Source organism: Rhipicephalus microplus, unplaced genomic scaffold, assembly GCF_043290135.1.
Source record: "Rhipicephalus microplus isolate Deutch F79 unplaced genomic scaffold, USDA_Rmic scaffold_71, whole genome shotgun sequence".
Classification (NCBI taxonomy): domain Eukaryota; kingdom Metazoa; phylum Arthropoda; class Arachnida; order Ixodida; family Ixodidae; genus Rhipicephalus; species Rhipicephalus microplus.
Genome location: NW_027464644.1, coordinates 991,285 through 1,012,082, shown reverse-complemented (window position 1 = coordinate 1,012,082; position 20,798 = coordinate 991,285). Strand labels below are relative to the sequence as shown.

The window sequence follows — 20,798 nt, the reverse complement described above, 5'->3', positions numbered from 1 at the left end:
CCATTGCGCTAGCCAATTACGCCACGGAGACAGTCGTGCTCCACTCTCACCACCATCAGAACATATCTTCAAAGCTATCAGCGCAAAGAAAAAAGCAACACACCACTCCCGGGAGGGCTCGAACCTCCAACCTTTAGGTTAACAGCCGATCGCGCTAGCCAATTGCGCCAAGGAGACAGTCGTGCTCCACTCTCACCACCGTCAGAACAATTCTCCAGAGCTATCAGCCCAAAGAAAAAAAAGCGCCGCACCACCACCGGGTGGGCTCGAACCTCCAACCTTTTGGTTAACACCCGATCGCGCTAGCCGATTGCGCAACGGAGAAAGTCGTGCTCCACTCTCACCACCAACAGAACATTTCTTCAGAGCTATCAGCGCAAAGAAAAAAGCAACACACCACTACCGAGAGGGCTTGAACCTCGAACCTTTCGGTTAACAGCCGATCTCGCTAGCCAATTGCGCCACGGAGACAGTCGTGCTCCACTCTCACCACCGTCAGAACATTTCTTCAGAGCTAACAGCCCAAAGAAAAAAAAGCGCCGCACCACCACCAGGTGGGCTAGAACCTCCAAACTTTTGGTTAACAGCCGATCGCGCTAGCCAATTGCGCCATGGAGACAGTCCTGCTCCACTCTCACCACCATCAGAACATATCTTTAAAGCTATCAGCCCAAAGAAAAAAAAAGCAACATACCATTACTGGGTGGACTCGAACCTCCAACCTTTCAGTTAACAGCCCATCGCGCTAGCCAATTGCGCCACGGAGAGAGTCGTGCTCCACTCTCACCACCATCAGAACATATCTTCAAAGCTATCAGCGCAAAAAAAAAGCAACACACCACTCCCGGTAGGGCTCGAACCTCCAACCTTTCGGTTAACAGCCGATCGCGCTAGCCAATTGCGCCAAGGAGACAGTCATGCTCCACTCTCACCACCGTCAGAACAATTCTTCAGAGCTATCAGCCCAAAGGAAAAAAAGCGCCGCACCACCACCGGGTGGGCTCAAACCTCCAACCTTTTGGTTAACACCCGATCGCGCTAGCCAATTGTGCAACGGAGAGAGTCGTGCTCCACTCTCACCACCAACAGAACATATCTTCAAAGCTATCAGCGCAAAGAAAAAGCAACACACCACTCCCGGGAGGGCTTGAACCTCGAACCTTTCGGTTAACAGCCGATCTCGCTAGCCAATTCCGCCACGGAGACAGTCCTGCTCCACTCTCACCAACATCAGAACATATCCCAAAGGCTATCAGCCCAAAGAAAAAAAAAGCGCCGCACCACCACCGAGTGGGCTCGAACCTCCAACCTTTCGGTTAACAGCCGATCGCGCCAGCCAATTGCGCCACGGAGACAGTCCTGCTCCACTCTCATCATCGTCAGAACATTTCTTCAGAGCTATCAGCCCAAAGAAAAAAAAGAGCCGCACCACCATCGGGTGGGCTCGAACCTCCAACCTTTCAGTTAACAGCCCATCGCGCTAGCCAATTACGCCACGGAGACAACCTGCTCCACTCTCACCACCATCAGAACATATCTTAAAGGCTATCAGCCCAAAGAAAAAAAAGCGCCGCACCACCACCGAGTGGGCTCGAACCTCCAACCTTTCGGTTCACAGCCGATCGCGCCAGCCAATTGCGCCACGGAGACAGTCGTGGTCCACCCTCCTCCCCGTCAGAACATTTCTTCAGAGCTATCAGCCCAAAGAAAAAGAAGCGCCGCACCACCACCGGGTGGGCTTGAACCTTCAACTATTCGGTTAACAGCCGGTCGCGCTAGCCAATTGCGCCACGGAGATAGTCGTGCTCCACTTCCACCACCATCAGAACATATCTTCAAAGCTATCAGCGCAAAAAAAAGCAACACACCACTCCCGGGAGAGCTCGAACCTCCAACCTTTCCGTTAACAGCCGATCGCGCTAGCCAATTGCGCCACGGAGACAGTCCTGCTCCACTCTCACCATCGTCAGAACATTTCTTCAGAGCTATCAGCCCAAAGAAAAAAAAGAGCCGCACCACCATCGGGTGGGCTCGAACCTCCAACCTTTCAGTTAACAGCCCATCGCGCTAGCCAATTACGCCACGGAGACAGTCGTGCTCCACTCTCACCACCATCAGAACATATCTTCAAAGCTATAAGGGCAAAGAAAAAAAGCAACACACCACTCCCGGGAGGGTTCGAACCTCCAACCTTTCGGTTAACAGCCGAACGCGCTAGCCGATTGCGCCACGGAGACAGTCGTGCTCCACTCCCACCACCATCAGAACATATCTTCAAAGCTATCAGCGCAAAGAAAAAAGCAACACACCACTCCCGGGAGGGCTTGAACCTCGAACCTGTCGGTTAACAGCCGATCTCGCTAGCCAATTGCGCCACGGAGACAGTCCTGCTCCACTCTCACCACCATCACAACATATCTTCAAAGCACTCAGCCCAAAGAAAAAAAAGCGCCGCACCACCACCGAGTGGGCTCGAACCTCCAACCTTTCGGTTAACAGCCGATCGCGCCAGCCAATTGCGCCACAGAGACAGTCGTGCTCCACTCTCCCCCCCGTCAGAACATTTCTTCAGAGCTATCAGCCCAAAGGAAAAAAAGCGCCGCACCACCACCGAGTGGGCTCGAACCTCCAACCTTTCGGTTAACAGCCGATCACGCTAGCCGATTGCGCCACGGAGACAGTCGTGCTCCACTCCCACCACCATCAGAACATATATTCAAAGCTATCAGCGCAAAAAAAAGCAACACACCACTCCCGGGAGAGCTCGAGCCTCCAGCCTTTCGGTTAACAGCCGATCGCGCTAGCCAATTGCGCCACGCAGAGAGTCGTGCTCTTTTCTCACCACCAACAGAACATATCTTCAATGCTATCAGGGCAAAGAAAAAAAAGCGCCGCACCACCACCGGGTGCGCTCGAACCTCCAACCTTTCGGTTAATAGCCCATCGCGCTAGCCAATTGCGCCACGGAGACAGTCGTGCTCCACTCTCACCACCGTCAGAACATTTCTTCAGAGCTATAAGCCCAAAGGAAAAAAAGTGCCGCACCACCACCGGGTGGGTTCGAGCGTCCAACCTTTCGGTTAATAGCCCATTGCGCTAGCCAATTACGCCACGGAGACAGTCGTGCTCCACTCTCACCACCATCAGAACATATCTTCAAAGCTATCAGCGCAAAGAAAAAAGCAACACACCACTCCCGGGAGGGCTCGAACCTCAAACCTTTAGGTTAACAGCCGATCTCGCTAGCCAATTGCGCCAAGGAGACAGTCGTGCTCCACTCTCACCACCGTCAGAACAATTCTCCAGAGCTATCAGCCCAAAGAAAAAAAAGCGCCGCACCACCACCGGGTGGGCTCGAACCTCCCACCTTTTGGTTAACACCCGATCGCGCTAGCCGATTGCGCAACGGAGAAAGTCGTGCTCCACTCTCACCACCAACAGAACATTTCTTCAGAGCTATCAGCGCAAAGAAAAAAGCAACACACCACTACCGAGAGGGCTTGAACCTCGAACCTTTCGGTTAACAGCCGATCTCGCTAGCCAATTGCGCCACGGAGACAGTCGTGCTCCACTCTCACCACCGTCAGAACATTTCTTCAGAGCTAACAGCCCAAAGAAAAAAAAGCGCCGCACCACCACCAGGTGGGCTGGAACCTCCAAACTTTCGGTTAACAGCCGATCGCGCTAGCCAATTGCGCCATGGAGACAGTCCTGCTCCACTCTCACCACCATCAGAACATATCTTTAAAGCTATCAGCCCAAAGAAAAAAAAAGCAACATACCATTACTGGGTGGACTCGAACCTCCAACCTTTCAATTAACAGCCCATCGCGCTAGCCAATTGCGCCACGGAGAGAGTCGTGTTCCACTCTCACCACCATCAGAACATATCTTCAAAGCTATCAGCGCAAAGAAAAAAGCAACACACCACTCCCGGTAGGGCTCGAACCTCCAACCTTTCGGTTAACAGCCGATCGCGCTAGCCAATTGCGCCAAGGAGACAGTCATGCTCCACTCTCACCACCGTCAGAACAATTCTTCAGAGCTATCAGCCCAAAGGAAAAAAAGCGCCGCACCACCACCGGGTGGGCTCAAACCTCCAACCTTTTGGTTAACACCCGATCGCGCTAGCCAATTGTGCAACGGAGAGAGTCGTGCTCCACTCTCACCACCAACAGAACATATCTTCAAAGCTATCAGCGCAAAGAAAAAAGCAACACACCACTCCCGGGAGGGCTTGAACCTCGAACCTTTCGGTTAACAGCCGATCTCGCTAGCCAATTCCGCCACGGAGACAGTCCTGCTCCACTCTCACCAACATCAGAACATATCCCAAAGGCTATCAGCCCAAAGAAAAAAAAAAGCGCCGCACCACCACCGAGTGGGCTCGAACCTCCAACCTTTCGGTTAACAGCCGATCGCGCCAGCCAATTGCGCCACGGAGACAGTCGTGGTCCACCCTCCTCCCCGTCAGAACATTTCTTCAGAGCTATCAGCCCAAAGAAAAAGAAGCGCCGCACAACCACCGGGTGGGCTTGAACCTCCAACTATTCGGTTAACAGCCGATCGCGCTAGCCAATTGCGCCACGGAGATAGTCGTGCTCCACTTCCACCACCATCAGAACATATCTTCAAAGCTATCAGCGCAAAAAAAAGCAACACACCACTCCCGGGAGAGCTCGAACCTCCAACCTTTCGGTTAACAGCCAATCGCGCTAGCCAATTGCGCCACGGAGACAGTCCTGCTCCACTCTCATCATCGTCAGAACATTTCTTCAGAGCTATCAGCCCAAAGAAAAAAAAGAGCCGCACCACCATCGGGTGGGCTCGAACCTCCAACCTTTCAGTTAACAGCCCATCGCGCTAGCCAATTACGCCACGGAGACAACCTGCTCCACTCTCACCACCATCAGAACATATCTTAAAGGCTATCAGCCCAAAGAAAAAAAAGCGCCGCACCACCACCGAGTGGGCTCGAACCTCCAACCTTTCGGTTCACAGCCGATCGCGCCAGCCAATTGCGCCACGGAGACAGTCGTGGTCCACCCTCCTCCCCGTCAGAACATTTCTTCAGAGCTATCAGCCCAAAGAAAAAGAAGCGCCGCACCACCACCGGGTGGGCTTGAACCTTCAACTATTCGGTTAACAGCCGGTCGCGCTAGCCAATTGCGCCACGGAGATAGTCGTGCTCCACTTCCACCACCATCAGAACATATCTTCAAAGCTATCAGCGCAAAAAAAAGCAACACACCACTCCCGGGAGAGCTCGAACCTCCAACCTTTCCGTTAACAGCCGATCGCGCTAGCCAATTGCGCCACGGAGACAGTCCTGCTCCACTCTCACCATCGTCAGAACATTTCTTCAGAGCTATCAGCCCAAAGAAAAAAAAGAGCCGCACCACCATCGGGTGGGCTCGAACCTCCAACCTTTCAGTTAACAGCCCATCGCGCTAGCCAATTACGCCACGGAGACAGTCGTGCTCCACTCTCACCACCATCAGAACATATCTTCAAAGCTATAAGGGCAAAGAAAAAAAGCAACACACCACTCCCGGGAGGGTTCGAACCTCCAACCTTTCGGTTAACAGCCGAACGCGCTAGCCGATTGCGCCACGGAGACAGTCGTGCTCCACTCCCACCACCATCAGAACATATCTTCAAAGCTATCAGCGCAAAGAAAAAAGCAACACACCACTCCCGGGAGGGCTTGAACCTCGAACCTGTCGGTTAACAGCCGATCTCGCTAGCCAATTGCGCCACGGAGACAGTCCTGCTCCACTCTCACCACCATCACAACATATCTTCAAAGCACTCAGCCCAAAGAAAAAAAAGCGCCGCACCACCACCGAGTGGGCTCGAACCTCCAACCTTTCGGTTAACAGCCGATCGCGCCAGCCAATTGCGCCACGGAGACAGTCGTGCTCCACTCTCCCCCCCGTCAGAACATTTCTTCAGAGCTATCAGCCCAAAGGAAAAAAAGCGCCGCACCACCACCGAGTGGGCTCGAACCTCCAACCTTTCGGTTAACAGCCGATCACGCTAGCCGATTGCGCCACGGAGACAGTCGTGCTCCACTCCCACCACCATCAGAACATATATTCAAAGCTATCAGCGCAAAAAAAAAGCAACACACCACTCCCGGGAGAGCTCGAACCTCCAGCCTTTCGGTTAACAGCCGATCGCGCTAGCCAATTGCGCCACGCAGAGAGTCGTGCTCTTTTCTCACCACCAACAGAACATATCTTCAATGCTATCAGGGCAAAGAAAAAAAGCGCCGCACCACCACCGGGTGGGCTCGAACCTCCAACCTTTCGGTTAATAGCCCATCGCGCTAGCCAATTGCGCCACGGAGACAGTCGTGCTCCACTCTCACCACCGTCAGAACATTTCTTCAGAGCTATAAGCCCAAAGGAAAAAAAGTGCCGCACCACCACCGGGTGGGTTCGAGCGTCCAACCTTTCGGTTAATAGCCCATTGCGCTAGCCAAATACGCCACGGAGACAGTCGTGCTCCACTCTCACCACCATCAGAACATATCTTCAAAGCTATCAGCGCAAAGAAAAAAGCAACACACCACTCCCGGGAGGGCTCGAACCTCCAACCTTTAGGTTAACAGCCGATCTCGCTAGCCAATTGCGCCAAGGAGACAGTCGTGCTCCACTCTCACCACCGTCAGAACAATTCTCCAGAGCTATCAGCCCAAAGAAAAAAAAGCGCCGCACCACCACCGGGTGGGCTCGAACCTCCCACCTTTTGGTTAACACCCGATCGCGCTAGCCGATTGCGCAACGGAGAAAGTCGTGCTCCACTCTCACCACCAACAGAACATTTCTTCAGAGCTATCAGCGCAAAGAAAAAAGCAACACACCACTACCGAGAGGGCTTGAACCTCGAACCTTTCGGTTAACAGCCGATATCGCTAGCCAATTGCGCCACGGAGACAGTCCTGCTCCACTCTCACCACCATCAGAACATATCTTCAAAGGTATAAGCCCAAAGAAAAAAAAGCGCCGCACCACCACCGAGTGGGCTCGAACCTCCAACCTTTCGGTTATCTGCCGAACGTGCTAGCCAATTGCGCCAAGGAGACAGTCGTGCTCCACTCTCACCACCGTCAGAACATTTCTTCAGAGCTATGAGCCAAAAGAAAAAAAGCGCCGCACCACCATCGGGTGGGCTCGAACCTCCAACCTTTCGGTTAACAGCCAATCGCGCTAGCCAATTGTGCCACGGAGACAGTCGTGCTCCACTCTCACCACCGTCAGAACATTTCTTCAGAGCTAACAGCCCAAAGAAAAAAATCGCCGCACCACCACCAGGTGGGCTGGAACCTCCAAACTTTCGGTTAACAGCCGATCGCGCTAGCCAATTGCGCCATAGAGACAGTCCTGCTCCACTCCCACCACCATCAGAACATATCTTTAAAGCTATCAGCCCAAAGAAAAAAAAGCAACATACCATTACTGGGTGGATTCGAACCTCCAACCTTTCAGTTAACAGCCCATCGCGCTAGCCAATTGCGCCACGGAGAGAGTCGTGCTCCACTCTCACCACCATCAGAACATATCTTCAAAGCTATCAGCGCAAAGAAAAAAGCAACACACCACTCCCGGTAGGGCTCGAACCTCCAACCTTTCGGTTAACAGCCGATCGCGCTAGCCAATTGCGCCAAGGAGACAGTCATGCTCCACTCTCACCACCGTCAGAACAATTCTTCAGAGCTATCAGCCCAAAGGAAAAAAAGCGCCGCACCACCATCGGGTGGGCTCGAACCTCCAACGTTTCGGATAACAGCCAATCGCGCTAGCCAATTGCGCCACGGAGAGAGTCATGCTCCTTTCTCACCACCAACAGAACATATCTTCAAAGCTATAAGGGCAAAGAAAAAAAGCAACACACCACTCCCGGGAGGGTTCGAACCTCCAACCTTTCGGTTAACAGCCGAACGCGCTAGCCGATTGCGCCACGGAGACAGTCGTGCTCCACTCCCACCACCATCAGAACATATCTTCAAAGCTATCAGCGCAAAGAAAAAAGCAACACACCACTCCCGGGAGGGCTTGAACCTCGAACCTGTCGGTTAACAGCCGATCTCGCTAGCCAATTGCGCCACGGAGACAGTCCTGCTCCACTCTCACCACCATCACAACATATCTTCAAAGCACTCAGCCCAAAGAAAAAAAAGCGCCGCACCACCACCGAGTGGGCTCGAACCTCCAACCTTTCGGTTAACAGCCGATCGCGCCAGCCAATTGCGCCACGGAGACAGTCGTGCTCCACTCTCCCCCCCGTCAGAACATTTCTTCAAAGCTATAAGGGCAAAGAAAAAAAGCAACACACCACTCCCGGGAGGGTTCGAACCTCCAACCTTTCGGTTAACAGCCGAACGCGCTAGCCGATTGCGCCACGGAGACAGTCGTGCTCCACTCCCACCACCATCAGAACATATCTTCAAAGCTATCAGCGCAAAGAAAAAAGCAACACACCACTCCCGGGAGGGCTTGAACCTCGAACCTGTCGGATAACAGCCGATCTCGCTAGCCAATTGCGCCACGGAGACAGTCCTGCTCCACTCTCACCACCATCACAACATATCTTCAAAGCACTCAGCCCAAAGAAAAAAAAGCGCCGCACCACCACCGAGTGGGCTCGAACCTCCAACCTTTCGGTTAACAGCCGATCGCGCCAGCCAATTGCGCCACGGAGACAGTCGTGCTCCACTCTCCCCCCCGTCAGAACATTTCTTCAGAGCTATCAGCCCAAAGGAAAAAAAGCGCCGCACCACCACCGAGTGGGCTCGAACCTCCAACCTTTCGGTTAACAGCCGATCACGCTAGCCGATTGCGCCACGGAGACAGTCGTGCTCCACTCCCACCACCATCAGAACATATATTCAAAGCTATCAGCGCAAAAAAAAGCAACACACCACTCCCGGGAGAGCTCGAACCTCCAGCCTTTCGGTTAACAGCCGATCGCGCTAGCCAATTGCGCCACGGAGAGAGTCGTGCTCTTTTCTCACCACCAACAGAACATATCTTCAAGGCTATCAGGGCAAAGAAAAAAAAGCGCCGCACCACCACCGGGTTGGCTCGAACCTCCAACCTTTCGGTTAATAGCCCATCGCGCTAGCCAATTGCGCCACGGAGACAGTCGTGCTCCACTCTCACCACCGTCAGAACATTTCTTCAGAGCTATAAGCCCAAAGGAAAAAAAGTGCCGCACCACCACCGGGTGGGTTCAAGCGTCCAACCTTTCGGTTAATAGCCCATTGCGCTAGCCAATTACGCCACGGAGACAGTCGTGCTCCACTCTCACCACCATCAGAACATATCTTCAAAGCTATCAGCGCAAAGAAAAAAGCAACACACCACTCCCGGGAGGGCTCGAACCTCCAACCTTTAGGTTAACAGCCGATCGCGCTAGCCAATTGCGCCAAGGAGACAGTCGTGCTCCACTCTCACCACCGTCAGAACAATTCTCCAGAGCTATCAGCCCAAAGAAAAAAAAGCGCCGCACCACCACCGGGTGGGCTCGAACCTCCAACCTTTTGGTTAACACCCGATCGCGCTAGCCGATTGCGCAACGGAGAAAGTCGTGCTCCACTCTCACCACCAACAGAACATTTCTTCAGAGCTATCAGCGCAAAGAAAAAAGCAACACACCACTACCGAGAGGGCTTGAACCTCGAACCTTTCGGTTAACAGCCGATCTCGCTAGCCAATAGCGCCACGGAGACAGTCGTGCTCCACTCTCACCACCGTCAGAACATTTCTTCAGAGCTAACAGCCCAAAGAAAAAAAAGCGCCGCACCACCACCAGGTGGGCTGGAACCTCCAAACTTTCGGTTAACAGCCGATCGCGCTAGCCAATTGCGCCATGGAGACAGTCCTGCTCCACTCTCACCACCATCAGAACATATCTTTAAAGCTATCAGCCCAAAGAAAAAAAAAGCAACATACCATTACTGGGTGGACTCGAACCTTTCAGTTAACAGCCCATCGCGCTAGCCAATTGCGCCACGGAGAGAGTCGTGCTCCACTCTCACCACCATCAGAACATATCTTCAAAGCTATCAGCGCAAAGAAAAAAGCAACACACCACTCCCGGTAGGGCTCGAACCTCCAACCTTTCGGTTAACAGCCGATCGCGCTAGCCAATTGCGCCAAGGAGACAGTCATGCTCCACTCTCACCACCGTCAGAACTATTCTTCAGAGCTATCAGCCCAAAGGAAAAAAAGCGCCGCACCACCACCGGGTGGGCTCAAACCTCCAACCTTTTGGTTAACACCCGATCGCGCTAGCCAATTGCGCAACGGAGAGAGTCGTGCTCCACTCTCACCACCAACAGAACATATCTTCAAAGCTATCAGCGCAAAGAAAAAAGCAACACACCACTCCCGGGAGGGCTTGAACCTCGAACCTTTCGGTTAACAGCCGATCTCGCTAGCCAATTCCGCAACGGAGACAGTCCTGCTCCACTCTCACCATCGTCAAAACATTTCTTCAGAGCTATCAGCCCAAAGAAAAAAAAGCGCCGCACCACCATCGGGTGGGCTCGAACCCCCAACCTTTCAGTTAACAGCCCATCGCGCTAGCCAATTACGCCACGGAGACAGTCGTGCTCCACTCTCACCACCATCAGAACATATCTTCAAAGCTATAAGGGCAAAGAAAAAAAGCAACACACCACTCCCGGGAGGGTTCGAACCTCCAACCTTTCGGTTAACAGCCGAACGCGCTAGCCAATTGCGCCACGGAGACAGTCGTGCTCCACTCTCACCACCGTCAGAACATATCTTCAAAGCTATAAGGGCAAAGAAAAAAAGCAACACACCACTCCCGGGAGGGTTCGAACCTCCAACCTTTCGGTTAACAGCCGAACGCGCTAGCCGATTGCGCCACGGAGACAGTCGTGCTCCACTCCCACCACCATCAGAACATATCTTCAAAGCTATCAGCGCAAAGAAAAAAGCAACACACCACTCCCGGGAGGGCTTGAACCTCGAACCTCTCGGATAACAGCCGATCTCGCTAGCCAATTGCGCCACGGAGACAGTCCTGCTCCACTCTCACCACCATCACAACATATCTTCAAAGCACTCAGCCCAAAGAAAAAAAAGCGCCGCACCACCACCGAGTGGGCTCGAACCTCCAACCTTTCGGTTAACAGCCGATCGCGCCAGCCAATTGCGCCACGGAGACAGTCGTGCTCCACTCTCCCCCCCGTCAGAACATTTCTTCAGAGCTATCAGCCCAAAGGAAAAAAAGCGCCGCACCACCACCGAGTGGGCTCGAACCTCCAACCTTTCGGTTAACAGCCGATCACGCTAGCCGATTGCGCCACGGAGACAGTCGTGCTCCACTCCCACCACCATCAGAACATATATTCAAAGCTATCAGCGCAAAAAAAGCAACACACCACTCCCGGGAGAGCTCGAACCTCCAGCCCTTCGGTTAACAGCCGATCGCGCTAGCCAATTGCGCCACGGAGAGAGTCGTGCTCTTTTCTCACCACCAACAGAACATATCTTCAAGGCTATCAGGGCAAAGAAAAAAAAGCGCCGCACCACCACCGGGTTGGCTCGAACCTCCAACCTTTCGGTTAATAGCCCATCGCGCTAGCCAATTGCGCCACGGAGACAGTCGTGCTCCACTCTCACCACCGTCAGAACATTTCTTCAGAGCTATAAGCCCAAAGGAAAAAAAGTGCCGCACCACCACCGGGTGGGTTCAAGCGTCCAACCTTTCGGTTAATAGCCCATTGCGCTAGCCAATTACGCCACGGAGACAGTCGTGCTCCACTCTCACCACCATCAGAACATATCTTCAAAGCTATCAGCGCAAAGAAAAAAGCAACACACCACTCCCGGGAGGGCTCGAACCTCCAACCTTTAGGTTAACAGCCGATCGCGCTAGCCAATTGCGCCAAGGAGACAGTCGTGCTCCACTCTCACCACCGTCAGAACAATTCTCCAGAGCTATCAGCCCAAAGAAAAAAAAGCGCCGCACCACCACCGGGTGGGCTCGAACCTCCAACCTTTTGGTTAACACCCGATCGCGCTAGCCGATTGCGCAACGGAGAAAGTCGTGCTCCACTCTCACCACCAACAGAACATTTCTTCAGAGCTATCAGCGCAAAGAAAAAAGCAACACACCACTACCGAGAGGGCTTGAACCTCGAACCTTTCGGTTAACAGCCGATCTCGCTAGCCAATTGCGCCACGGAGACAGTCGTGCTCCACTCTCACCACCGTCAGAACATTTCTTCAGAGCTAACAGCCCAAAGAAAAAAAAGCGCCGCACCACCACCAGGTGGGCTGGAACCTCCAAACATTCGGTTAACAGCCGATCGCGCTAGCCAATTGCGCCATGGAGACAGTCCTGCTCCACTCTCACCACCATCAGAACATATCTTTAAAGCTATCAGCCCAAAGAAAAAAAAGCAACATACCATTACTGGGTGGACTCGATCCTTTCAGTTAACAGCCCATCGCGCTAGCCAATTGCGCCACGGAGAGAGTCGTGCTCCACTCTCACCACCAACAGAACATATCTTCAAAGCTATCAGCGCAAAGAAAAAAGCAACACACCACTCCCGGGAGGGCTTGAACCTCGAACCTTTCGGTTAACAGCCGATCTCGCTAGCCAATTCCGCAACGGAGACAGTCCTGCTCCACTCTCACCAACATCAGAACATATCCCAAAGGCTATCAGCCCAAAGAAAAAAAAAGTGCCGCACCACCACCGAGTGGGCTCGAACCTCCAACCTTTCGGTTAACAGCCGATCGCGCTAGCCAATTGCGCCACGGAGATAGTCGTGCTCCACTTCCACCACCATCAGAACATATCTTCAAAGCTATCAGCGCAAAAAAAGCAACACACCACTCCCGGGAGAGCTCGAACCTCCAACCTTTCGGTTAACAGCCAATCGCGCTAGCCAATTGCGCCACGGAGACAGTCCTGCTCCACTCTCATCATCGTCAGAACATTTCTTCAGAGCTATCAGCCCAAAGAAAAAAAAGAGCCGCACCACCATCGGGTGGGCTCGAACCTCCAACCTTTCAGTTAACAGCCCATCGCGCTAGCCAATTACGCCACGGAGACAGTCCTGCTCCACTCTCACCACCATCAGAACATATCTTAAAGGCTATCAGCCCAAAGAAAAAAAAGCGCCGCACCACCACCGAGTGGGCTCGAACCTCCAACCTTTCGGTTCACAGCCGATCGCGCCAGCCAATTGCGCCACGGAGACAGTCGTGGTCCACCCTCCTCCCCGTCAGAACATTTCTTCAGAGCTATCAGCCCAAAGAAAAAGAAGCGCCGCACCACCACCGGGTGGGCTTGAACCTCCAACTATTCGATTAACAGCCGGTCGCGCTAGCCAATTGCGCCACGGAGATAGTCGTGCTCCACTTCCACCACCATCAGAACATATCTTCAAAGCTATCAGCGCAAAAAAAAGCAACACACCACTCCCGGGAGAGCTCGAACCTCCAACCTTTCGGTTAACAGCCAATCGCGCTAGCCAATTGCGCCACGGAGACACTCCCGCTCCACTCTCATCATCGTCAGAACATTTCTTCAGAGCTATCAGCCCAAAGAAAAAAAAGAGCCGCACCACCATCGGGTGGGCTCGAACCTCCAACCTTTCAGTTAACAGCCCATCGCGCTAGCCAATTACGCCACGGAGACAGTCCTGCTCCACTCTCACCACCATCAGAACATATCTTAAAGGCTATCAGCCCAAAGAAAAAAAAGCGCCGCACCACCACCGAGTGGTCTCGAACCTCCAACCTTTCGGTTCACAGCCGATCGCGCCAGCCAATTGCGCCACGGAGACAGTCGTGGTCCACCCTCCTCCCCGTCAGAACATTTCTTCAGAGCTATCAGCCCAAAGAAAAAGAAGCGCCGCACCACCACCGGGTGGGCTTGAACCTCCAACTATTCGGTTAACAGCCGGTCGCGCTAGCCAATTGCGCCACGGAGATAGTCGTGCTCCACTTCCACCACCATCAGAACATATCTTCAAAGCTATCAGCGCAAAAAAAGCAACACACCACTCCCGGGAGAGCTCGAACCTCCAACCTTTCGGTTAACAGCCGATCGCGCTAGCCAATTGCGCCACGGAGACAGTCCTGCTCCACGCTCACCATCGTCAGAACATTTCTTCAGAGCTATCAGCCCGAAGAAAAAAAAGAGCCGCACCACCATCGGGTGGGCTCGAACCTCCAACCTTTCAGTTAACAGCCCATCGCGCTAGCCAATTACGCCACGGAAACAGTCGTGCTCCACTCTCACCACCATCAGAACATATCTTCAAAGCTATAAGGGCAAAGAAAAAAAGCAACACACCACTCCCGGGAGGGTTCGAACCTCCAACCTTTCGGTTAACAGCCGAACGCGCTAGCCGATTGCGCCACGGAGACAGTCGTGCTCCACTCCCACCACCATCAGAACATATCTTCGAAGCTATCAGCGCAAAGAAAAAAGCAACACACCACTCCCGGGAGGGCTTGAACCTCGAACCTGTCGGATAACAGCCGACCTCGCTAGCCAATTGCGCCACGGAGACAGTCCTGCTCCACTCTCACCACCATCACAACATATCTTCAAAGCACTCAGCCCAAAGAAAAAAAACCGCCGCACCACCACCGAGTGGGCTCGAACCTCCAACCTTTCGGTTAACAGCCGATCGCGCCAGCCAATTGCGCCACGGAGACAGTCGTGCTCCACTCTCCCAATTGCGCCACGGAGACAGTCGTGCTCCACTCTCCCCCCCGTCAGAACATTTCTTCAGAGCTATCAGCCCAAAGGAAAAAAAGCGCCGCACCACCACCGAGTGGGCTCGAACCTCCAACCTTTCGGTTAACAGCCGATCACGCTAGCCGATTGCGCCACGGAGACAGTCGTGCTCCACTCCCACCACCATCAGAACATATATTCAAAGCTATCAGCGCAAAAAAAAGCAACACACCACTCCCGGGAGAGCTCGAACCTCCAGCCTTTCGGTTAACAGCCGATCGCGCTAGCCAATTGCGCCACGGAGAGAGTCGTGCTCTTTTCTCACCACCAACAGAACATATCTTCAAGGCTATCAGGGCAAAGAAAAAAAAGCGCCGCACCACCACCGGGTTGGCTCGAACCTCCAACCTTTCGGTTAATAGCCCATCGCGCTAGCCAATTGCGCCACGGAGACAGTCGTGCTCCACTCTCACCACCGTCAGAACATTTCTTCAGAGCTATAAGCCCAAAGGAAAAAAAGTGCCGCACCACCACCGGGTGGGTTCAAGCGTCCAACCTTTCGGTTAATAGCCCATTGCGCTAGCCAATTACGCCACGGAGACAGTCGTGCTCCACTCTCACAACCATCAGAACATATTTTCAAAGCTATCAGCGCAAAGAAAAAAGCAACACACCACTCCCGGGAGGGCTCGAACCTCCAACCTTTAGGTTAACAGCCGATCGCGCTAGCCAATTGCGCCAAGGAGACAGTCGTGCTCCACTCTCACCACCGTCAGAACAATTCTCCAGAGCTATCAGCCCAAAGAAAAAAAAGCGCCGCACCACCACCGGGTGGGCTCGAACCTCCAACCTTTTGGTTAACACCCGATCGCGCTAGCCGATTGCGCAACGGAGAAAGTCGTGCTCCACTCTCACCACCAACAGAACATTTCTTCAGAGCTATCAGCGCAAAGAAAAAAGCAACACACCACTACCGAGAGGGCTTGAACCTCGAACCTTTCGGTTAACAGCCGATCTCGCTAGCCAATTGCGCCACGGAGACAGTCGTGCTCCACTCTCACCACCGTCAGAACATTTCTTCAGAGCTAACAGCCCAAAGAAAAAAAAGCGCCGCACCACCACCAGGTGGGCTGGAACCTCCAAACTTTCGGTTAACAGCCGATCGCGCTAGCCAATTGCGCCATGGAGACAGTCCTGCTCCACTCTCACCACCATCAGAACATATCTTTAAAGCTATCAGCCCAAAGAAAAAAAAAGCAACATACCATTACTGGGTGGACTCGAACCTTTCAGTTAACAGCCCATCGCGCTAGCCAATTGCGCCACGGAGAGAGTCGTGCTCCACTCTCACCACCATCAGAACATATCTTCAAAGCTATCAGCGCAAAGAAAAAAGCAACACACCACTCCCGGTAGGGCTCGAACCTCCAACCTTTCGGTTAACAGCCGATCGCGCTAGCCAATTGCGCCAAGGAGACAGTCATGCTCCACTCTGACCACCGTCAGAACTATTCTTCAGAGCTATCAGCCCAAAGGAAAAAAAGCGCCGCACCACCACCGGGTGGGCTCGAACCTCCAACCTTTCAGTTAACAGCCCATCGCGCTAGCCAATTACGCCACGGAGACAGTCCTGTTCCACTCTCACCACCATCAGAACATATCTTAAAGGCTATCAGCCCAAAGAAAAAAAAGCGCCGCACCACCACCGAGTGGGCTCGAACCTCCAACCTTTCGGTTCACAGCCGATCGCGCCAGCCAATTGCGCCACGGAGACAGTAGTGGTCCACCCTCCTCCCCGTCAGAACATTTCTTCAGAGCTATCAGCCCAAAGAAAAAGAAGCGCCGCACCACCACCGGGTGGGCTTGAACCTCCAACTATTCGGTTAACAGCCGGTCGCGCTAGCCAATTGCGCCACGGAGATAGTCGTGCTCCACTTCCACCACCATCAGAACATATCTTCAAAGCTATCAGCGCAAAAAAAAGCAACACACCACTCCCGGGAGAGCTCGAACCTCCTACCTTTCGGTTAACAGCCAATCGCGCTAGCCAATTGCGCCACGGAGACAGTCCTGCTCCACTCTCCTCATCGTCAGAACATTTCTTCAGAGCTATCAGCCCAAAGAAAAAAAAGAGCCGCACCACCATCGGGTGGGCTCGAACCTCCAACCTTTCAGTTAACAGCCCGTCGCGCTAGCCAATTACGCCACGGAGACAGTCCTGCTCCACTCTCACCACCATCAGAACATATCTTAAAGGCTATCAGCCCAAAGAAAAAAAAGCGCCGCACCACCACCGAGTGGTCTCGAACCTCCAACCTTTCGGTTCACAGCCGATCGCGCCAGCCAATTGCGCCACGGAGACAGTCTTGGTCCACCCTCCTCCCCGTCAGAACATTTCTTCAGAGCTATCAGCCCAAAGAAAAAGAAGCGCCGCACCACCACCGGGTGGGCTTGAACCTCCAACTATTCGGTTAACAGCCGGTCGCGCTAGCCAATTGCGCCACGGAGATAGTCGTGCTCCACTTCCACCACCATCAGAACATATCTTCAAAGCTATCAGCGCAAAAAAAAGCAACACACCACTCCCGGGAGAGCTCGAACCTCCAACCTTTCGGTTAACAGCCGATCGCGCTAGCCAATTGCGCCACGGAGACAGTCCTGCTCCACTCTCACCATCGTCAGAACATTTCTTCAGAGCTATCAGCCCAAAGAAAAAAAAGAGCCGCACCACCATCGGGTGGGCTCGAACCTCCAACCTTTCAGTTAACAGCCCATCGCGCTAGCCAATTACGCCACGGAGACAGTCGTGCTCCACTCTCACCACCATCAGAACATATCTTCAAAGCTATAAGGGCAAAGAAAAAAAGCAACACACCACTCCCGGGAGGGTTCGAACCTCCAACCTTACGGTTAACAGCCGAACGCGCTAGCCGATTGCGCCACGGAGACAGTCGTGCTCCACTCCCACCACCATCAGAACATATCTTCAAAGCTATCAGCGCAAAGAAAAAAGCAACACACCACTCCCGGGAGGGCTTGAACCTCGAACCTGTCGGTTAACAGCCGATCTCGCTAGCCAATTGCGCCACGGAGACAGTCCTGCTCCACTCTCACCACCATCACAACATATCTTCAAAGCTATCAGCGCAAAAAAAAGCAACACACCACTCCCGGGAGAGCTCGAACCTCCAGCCTTTCGGTTAACAGCCGATCGCGCTAGCCAATTGCGCCACGGAGAGAGTCGTGCTCTTTTCTCACCACCAACAGAACATATCTTCAATGCTATCAGGGCAAAGAAAAAAAAGCGCAGCACCACCACCGTGTGGGCTCGAACCTCCAACCTTTCGGTTAATAGCCCATCGCGCTAGCCAATTGCGCCACGGAGACAGTCGTGCTCCACTCTCACCACCGTCAGAACATTTCTTCAGAGCTATAAGCCCAAAGGAAAAAAAGTGCCGCACCACCACCGGGTGGGTTCGAGCGTCCAACCTTTCGGTTAATAGCCCATTGCGCTAGCCAATTACGCCACGGAGACAGTCGTGCTCCACTCTCACCACCAACAGAACATTTCTTCAGAGCTATCAGCGCAAAGAAAAAAGCAACACACCACTACCGAGAGGGCTTGAACCTCGAACCTTTCGGTTAACAGCCGATCTCGCTAGCCAATTGCGCCACGGAGACAGTCCTGCTCCACTCTCACCACCATCAGAACATATCTTCAAAGGTATCAGCCCAAAGAAAAAAAAGCGCCGCACCACCACCGAGTGGGCTCGAACCTCCAACCTTTCGGTTATCTGCCGAACGTGCTAGCCAATTGCGCCAAGGAGACAGTCGTGCTCCACTCTCACCACCGTCAGAACATTTCTTCAGAGCTATGAGCCAAAAGAAAAAAAGCGCCGCACCACCATCGGGTGGGCTCGAACCTCCAACCTTTCGGTTAACAGCCAATCGCGCTAGCCAATTGTGCCACGGAGACAGTCGTGCTCCACTGTCACCACCGTCAGAACATTTCTTCAGAGCTAACAGCCCAAAGAAAAAAAAGCGCCGCACCACCACCAGGTGGGCTGGAACCTCCAAACTTTCGGTTAACAGCCGATCGCGCTAGCCAATTGCGACATGGAGACATTCCTGCTCCACTCTCACCACCATCAGAACATATCTTTAAAGCTATCAGCCCAAAGAAAAAAAAAGCAACATACCATTACTGGGTGGACTCGAACCTCCAACCTTTCAGTTAACAGCCCATCGCGCTAGCCAATTGCGCCACGGAGAGAGTCGTGCTCCACTCTCACCACCATCAGAACATATCTTCAAAGCTATCAGCGCAAAGAAAAAAGCAACACACCACTCCCGGTAGGGCTCGAACCTCCAACCTTTCGGTTAACAGCCGATCGCGCTAGCCAATTGCGCCAAGGAGACAGTCATGCTCCACTCTCACCACCGTCAGAACAATTCTTCAGAGCTATCAGCCCAAAGGAAAAAAAGCGCCGCACCACCACCGGGTGGGCTCAAACCTCCAACCTTTTGGTTAACACCCGATCGCGCTAGCCAATTGTGCAACGGAGAGAGTCGTGCTCCACTCTCACCACCACCAGAACATATCTTCAGAGCTATCAACCCAAAGAAAAAAAGCGCCGCACCACCACCGGGTGGGCTCGAACCTCCAACCTTTTGGTTAACAGCCGATCGCGCTAGCCAATTGCGCCACAGAGAGAGTCATGCTCCTTTCTCACCACCAACAGAACATATCTCCAAAGCTATCAGCGCAAAGAAAAAAGCAACACACCACTCCCGGGAGGGCTCGAACCTCCAACATTTCGGTTAACAGCCGATCGCGCTAGCCACTTCCGCATCGGAGACAGTCCGGCTCCACTCTCACCACCGTCAGAACATTTCTTCAGAGCTATCAGCCCAAAGAAAAAAAAGCGCCGCACCACCATCGGGTGGGCTCGAACCTCCAACGTTTCGGTTAACAGCCAATCGCGCTAGCCAATTGGGCCACGGAGACAGTCCTGCTCCACTCTCACCATCGTCAGAACATTTCTTCAGAGCTATCAGCCCAAAGAAAAAAAAGCGCCGCACCACCATCGGGTGGGCTCGAACCTCCAACCTTTCAGTTAACAGCCCATCGCGCTAGCCAATTACGCCACGGAGACAGTCGTGCTCCACTCTCACCACCATCAGAACATATCTTCAAAGCTATAAGGGCAAAGAAAAAAAGCAACACACCACTCCCGGGAGGGTTCGAACCTCCAACCTTTCGGTTAACAGCCGAACGCGCTAGCCGATTGCGCCACGGAGACAGTCGTGCTCCACTCCCACCACCATCAGAACATATCTTCAAAGCTATCAGCGCAAAGAAAAAAAGCAACACACCACTCCCGGGAGGGCTTGAACCTCGAACCTGTCGGTTAACAGCCGATCTCGCTAGCCAATTGTGCCACGGAGACAGTCCTGCTCCACTCTCACCACCATTACAACATATCTTGAAAGCACTCAGCCCAAAGAAAAAAAAGCGCCGCACCACCACCGAGTGGGCTCGAACCTCCAACCTTTCGGTTAACAGCCGATCGCGCCAGCCAATTGCGCCACGGAGACAGTCGTGCTCCACTCTCCCCCCCGTCAGAACATTTCTTCAGAGCTATCAGCCCAAAGGAAAAAAAGCGCCGCACCACCACCGAGTGGGCTCGAACCTCCAACCTTTCGGTTAACAGCCGATCACGCTAGCCGATTGCGCCACGGAGACAGTCGTGCTCCTCTCCCACCACCATCAGAACATATATTCAAAGCTATCAGCGCAAAAAAAAGCAACACACCACTCCCGGGAGAGCTCGAACCTCCAGCCTTTCGGTTAACAGCCGATCGCGCTAGCCAATTGCGCCACGGAGAGAGTCGTGCTCTTTTCTCACCACCAACAGAACATATCTTCAATGCTATCAGGGCAAAGAAAAAAAAGCGCCGCACCACCACCGGGTTGGCTCGAACCTCCAACCTTTCGGTTAATAGCCCATCGCGCTAGCCAATTGCGCCACGGAGACAGTCGTGCTCCACTCTCA

The 20,798-nt window shown here is 53.2% G+C and overlaps 8 non-coding genes across 8 annotated transcripts; all 8 read right to left on the bottom strand.

The window, feature by feature from the left end:
- Positions 1 to 2,163: 2,163 nt before the first annotated feature.
- On the bottom strand, positions 2,164 to 2,240 carry TRNAN-GUU (transfer RNA asparagine (anticodon GUU)). The gene has a single exon. It is a non-coding gene; the product is annotated as a tRNA-Asn (tRNA).
- Positions 2,241 to 5,546: 3,306 nt separating this feature from the next.
- On the bottom strand, positions 5,547 to 5,623 carry TRNAN-GUU (transfer RNA asparagine (anticodon GUU)). Its single transcript has one exon. It is a non-coding gene; the product is annotated as a tRNA-Asn (tRNA).
- Positions 5,624 to 7,899: 2,276 nt separating this feature from the next.
- TRNAN-GUU (transfer RNA asparagine (anticodon GUU)) lies at positions 7,900 to 7,976 on the bottom strand. The gene has a single exon. It is a non-coding gene; the product is annotated as a tRNA-Asn (tRNA).
- Positions 7,977 to 8,340: 364 nt separating this feature from the next.
- On the bottom strand, positions 8,341 to 8,417 carry TRNAN-GUU (transfer RNA asparagine (anticodon GUU)). Its single transcript has one exon. It is a non-coding gene; the product is annotated as a tRNA-Asn (tRNA).
- A 2,270-nt stretch (positions 8,418 to 10,687) lies between these two features.
- On the bottom strand, positions 10,688 to 10,764 carry TRNAN-GUU (transfer RNA asparagine (anticodon GUU)). The gene has a single exon. It is a non-coding gene; the product is annotated as a tRNA-Asn (tRNA).
- A 70-nt stretch (positions 10,765 to 10,834) lies between these two features.
- On the bottom strand, positions 10,835 to 10,911 carry TRNAN-GUU (transfer RNA asparagine (anticodon GUU)). The gene has a single exon. It is a non-coding gene; the product is annotated as a tRNA-Asn (tRNA).
- A 3,441-nt stretch (positions 10,912 to 14,352) lies between these two features.
- On the bottom strand, positions 14,353 to 14,429 carry TRNAN-GUU (transfer RNA asparagine (anticodon GUU)). Its single transcript has one exon. It is a non-coding gene; the product is annotated as a tRNA-Asn (tRNA).
- A 5,542-nt stretch (positions 14,430 to 19,971) lies between these two features.
- TRNAN-GUU (transfer RNA asparagine (anticodon GUU)) lies at positions 19,972 to 20,048 on the bottom strand. Its single transcript has one exon. It is a non-coding gene; the product is annotated as a tRNA-Asn (tRNA).
- Positions 20,049 to 20,798: the final 750 nt, after the last annotated feature.